Source organism: Engraulis encrasicolus, chromosome 1, assembly GCF_034702125.1.
Source record: "Engraulis encrasicolus isolate BLACKSEA-1 chromosome 1, IST_EnEncr_1.0, whole genome shotgun sequence".
Classification (NCBI taxonomy): domain Eukaryota; kingdom Metazoa; phylum Chordata; class Actinopteri; order Clupeiformes; family Engraulidae; genus Engraulis; species Engraulis encrasicolus.
The window spans coordinates 55,099,498-55,104,497 of record NC_085857.1 but is presented as its reverse complement, the minus strand read 5'-3'; the positions used below and the strand labels follow the sequence as shown (position 1 = coordinate 55,104,497).

At 46.4% G+C, this 5,000-nt stretch overlaps 1 protein-coding gene across 1 annotated transcript in view; it reads right to left on the bottom strand.

The window, feature by feature from the left end:
• The window catches only part of LOC134458436 (microtubule-associated serine/threonine-protein kinase 1-like), a 65,362-nt gene that overhangs the window by 56,862 nt on the left and 3,500 nt on the right, over positions 1-5,000 (bottom strand). The window lies entirely within an intron of this gene.

The following is a 5,000-nucleotide window of genomic DNA, read 5'->3' as shown; positions in this document are numbered from 1 at the left end:
CATGCAGGGCAGGAAAGCAGACAGACAGGCAAGCAGGCCGGCAGGCAGGCAGGCAGGCAGGCAAGCAGACAGACAGGCAAGCAGGCCGGCAGGCAGACAGGCAGGCAGGCAGGCAAGCAGACAGACAGGCAGGCAGGCCGGCCGGCAGGCAGGCAGGCAAGCAGACAGACAGGCAAGCAGGCCAGCTGGCAGACAGGCAGACACGCAGCCAGGCAAGCAAGAAAGTATAAGGAGGTAGTTAGGCAGTTAGGCAGACCAGCAAGCTGGCAGGGAGGGAGGCAGGCAGGCAAGTAGGAGGGCAGGAAAGCTGGCAGGCGGGTAGGCAGGCAGGCAGGCAGGCAGGCAGGTTGACAGGCAGGCAGGCAGGCAGGCAGGTTGACAGGCAGGCAGGCAGGCAGGTTGGCAGGTAGGCGGGTAGGCTGGCAGGCAGGTTGACAGGCCATAGTCATGATGTCATAGGAGCACTCCGCTTTTATGAGAGTTACATGTGTGCACGCGCACGCACACACACTCGTGAGAAGTGGTGAGGGGAGGAAAAAGAGGGTGGAAGGAAATGGGGGGATGAAAGAGGAAAGGTGTGGCTGAATCGAAGAAAGAGGGAGAAAGGAGGGAGGAAGTGGTGGTTTGTCACCGGTGACACGTTAGTCACCCTCAGGTGACACATTAGAAGGAGTAGCGGCACACTGTTGGTTCGGGAATAAAATCAACAGGTTAGTGATCCTTCAGGTCTGAGAGTCTATACCAGGAAGGGGTCCCCAAACTTTTTTCTCTGGGGGCCACATTATCGTTCCTGACAGTGATCGGGGGCCGGGATCAATCATGTAGGCCACTGCCTGTTATAGCCATAATTTCCAGCACAAAAGAGTTCATTATTACAAGTGATTTGAAAAAGAAGTGAGTACTTAACATGTTTTTCAATTTGAAATACCACAGGCATTCCTTTTAATATCGAATAACCATGTAAAAATAGCAAGGAAAGGTTAGAAAAATATGGTGATTAACAGTTTATGAGTGATTGGGCAAGTTCAAATGGTGAGGTGCAGAGAGGTGGGGGGCTGGTCAAAGGGGCGTTGCGGGCCGCATCCGGCCCCCGGGCCTTAGTTTGGAGACCCCTGGTCTATACATACAGTATATCCATCTTGTTATCCACCAGTGATTTGTCACCATGCTAGCATGGGCCCACCTTCATTGGATTTACGGTTGTACAGTAGACTGCACAGACTTCAGTGGTGAAGGGCAAGTGCACTATTTTGAACATGTAGCCCCTTTTTTGAATTGTCTGCAATAAAGTAGAGTGGTCTTCACCATGCACCTTTTGATGTGTGCTGCTTTAAACCACCCCACTCACCCTTGTTTTTCGAAAGTTTGCATCTTGCTACAGTAAGTGGTAAGGGGTCTTCACTGGAATTCCCTAACAAGTTGATATATGGTGAAATATGGCTCATGTGGTCATTTTTATTTGCCATTTTGTGAATGAAAGGGAAAAACATGTGTTCACAAAAGGCTGAATAAATCACAACAAAGCCATGTTTTGCTACAAAACGTGTGATGGAATGCCAGTGAACACCACTAAACACTTGGTGAGTGGCATGTTCTTGAAAACAAAGGAACTAGCTGACCAGACAGTCTGTTAGAGTTGGAAATGGTATGACATGGGCTGATTTTAACAAGGGAGATGGAGTACGGGGTAATGATGACAAGGTAAAAAAAAGAAAAAGGTCCGCTTCTACCAGGATTCTTTTGCTCCCACTCTTTAAATATATATTTTTTGAAGACCCTTCTTCAGACGTTGTCGCACTCTCTCAGACTCTTCACAAGGTCACCTTCTCCTCTGCCTGGTGGGCCAAACACACACACACACGCACGCACACGCACATACTTTTCGCGCGCACTCACATGCACACACGCGCCCACACAGACACGCACGCACACACACACACACACACACACACACACACACACACACACACACACACACACACACACACACACACACACACACACACATACACTCTGTATTTCCTCTACCGAGTGTCCGGGCCAGGGCCGTCCAGATGTTAATTGTCCTGTGCTGTGCGGGTATGTCCTCGTAATGCGTCCCATATGAGCTCCTGCTGGGACGATGACACGTTCCACTCCCCAGAGCACCGTAAATTTTCCAAAATAATTTCAGCACTTATAGTTGAATTTATACTCTCTACGTGTTATGTGAACACTGAAATTTTTACTGTTAAGGGTCAAGGCTGTGGCCAGGCATTTGCATGCTAGATAGATAGCTGGGATGAGATGGGATGGGGTGGGATGGGATGGAATGGGATGGCTGCATTCCTCCAGGGGTTCCAGTAATTAACCACTGGCCGAAGAGCGTGCTTAAATGGAATCATAAAAATTCCTCTCTCAGTCTCGCAATCTCAATCTCTTCTACCGTACCTCTCTTGCTTTCTATCTCACTTGACCTTATTTTTTATTTCAGTGAGTTGTCCCCTGAAAAATAAGCACTACTTGCATGCCTGTGTATGCATGCATTGCATATTGTGTCTATGTGCGTGTTTGCAAACATCGATGTGTGTGTTCAGCATCTGCAAATCCAAACAAACAGGCATTACTGAACATCATTATGTGAGCATGTGTTTGAGCGTGAACAATCCTTGGGAGAGCATTATTAGCCTGGTTTGGTTACAGGCTATAGGCTAGCACAGCACTACATAAGCATGCATGTCATATTATTTGTCCACAATTGATAGCGAGTTGTGACCGCGAGTAGTATACGCACAAACACAAACATGCCCTCATGGCTTCTTTTACAATTACGAGAAAATTCCACAGCAGCGGTGATGCCAGAACACTGTCCTTCCCTGACTTCAGGGAATCATCAGGGCCGTCTCAAGTTATTTTGCGGGCCCTTGGCATAGAGGGACTCCGGGTCCTTCTCTTCTCTTCAAACAGTTTGGGAGCGAACGCCCCCAAAAGACAGATTTTGATAGCAATATCATTGTACATTGATTCAGGGAGGTGCTGTCACACTCACAAAGGTTTCATTTCTGTCATGTGACTTCAACTAACCAGTCATTACTGGGGCCCCCCCTTTCAGCTGGGGGCCTTGTACCATTGGCCAGTTTGCTTGTCTGGTTGTGGCAGGCCTGTTTAGCATGGAATACACATATTGAAGTGCTTATAAATGAGGAATGATTAGGGCCATTTACGACGCCACAATTGTTGTCTTTTTTATTTTTTTATTTTTACTTTTTTTCCCCATCTGCTGGGCCGACTCCAGACTCTGAACTGAAGGAAAACAGATTTGGATAGAGGACTAGGATTTGGCAGCTCTCCCCCTCTCACTCTTTCTTATAAATGATCAAGTTCATTCAGAGTGCTCCGTTCATCCCTCCTACACACACAACATAGTGGAGGAAAAAAAACAATGTTTTGCAGCATCACTAAACAACTGTTGCATGTTTTGCTAGCTCTGTCATTTGTACAACAACGGCCCAGTTTGGGATAAATATTGCAGTTGCAAGAAAACAGGCATTCTGTGTTCTTCCCTTTCAGGATTCTGATGTAAGTGGAGCTAGACAATCTCTCTCTTGTGGCCATATGGGGTAACTGCATGTTGTTTCCGACTGGAGGCATTGTGGACTGGTACTCAGTTGTGACCAGCCAGTCAATACTGTCTCCAGCGGAGATTTGGGGGTGTTCTGAGGGAGGGTGAGGCACTATTGAACTTGTAGCTCTACTCCGCAAAGCTTGAATAATAAAGAAAATATAAATGAAAGGGGGAGGGGGGAGGTTGTTAAACATTAGGTTTAATAAATGTTTTGCTTGATGTCTTGACAATAAACTATGAAACTATGGCTGTGTAGGCTATTATAGCATTTGCTATAGCGCACTACAATCTATAGTGCACTACAATGTGTATGTAGAAAATGTTTTCTATTATTACTACATTTAGACTGAAATGAGAAAAGTTGTCTTGTGTTGTAGTCATTTATGACGTGTGAAAAAAATTGTCAGGAGTTCCCTTCATACCCTTTTATGTTTTATTTTACTTAAGGAAATTAGGCCACATATTATTACCATTATTATGATTATGATGATTAATATTATTATTACTATTATTAGTAGTAGTATTATTGTTGTTATTATGATTTAAAATGTGCAATAGTATTAGACTTTATATGGTTTCTGTAAAGCCAAGAAAGGCAGGATCATGTGGGCTACGACTGACCCAGCTACAGGTCAGACTCTGGAATGGCCCCTGACTTTCTCCATGAGACAGACATAAACACCACTTTACTTTATGAGGAACAGGAAGAGGAAGGAACAAATGAACAAACAAAGTTCCGGAACACAAGAAGAGTGCCTCCTCTATTAGAGGAGCTCAGCCACCACTCACCTAATGGGCGTCTCAGACACTGAACGGAACAGATCAATAATTACTACCGCCAAAACAGCTGAGAGCTTTGGACGGGGCCCAGGACAAAGTCATCTGAAAGACCCCCCCTGCCAAATAATGTAATGTAACCAGAACCCAAATCACCCCACCCACTACCCCCCAACCCCATCCATAGGCCCGAGACAGCTGACCCCTTTCTCCTCCTCTGTCGGCTTCCCTGACTACCGTAAACAAAAGAAGAAGAAGAAAAAAAATATGCTATAAACATGTCATTAGTGCATCATAAAAATAGATCTCATGGCATAGCGTTGCTAAGTGTTCACCGTCCCTCAGGAGATACTGGGGCTCCTATTGAAGAGTGAGTGAGTGAGTGAGAGCCATCCTGTGTAGACACTAGTCTGGTCTCATCCGATCCGATAAGCAGACGGGCTGTCCCCATTCACCTCCGCCGAGGAGCACTGACTCACCGCTGTGTCTGTGCCGGAGCAGGGCCGCTGACAGCTTTGGCCGGGCGCGGGAAAAAAAACATCTGAAAGGGCCCCCATCTCAATACACACAATTGTAATGTGGACCCGATTGTAGGGCCCCATTCGTACTGGGCCTGGGA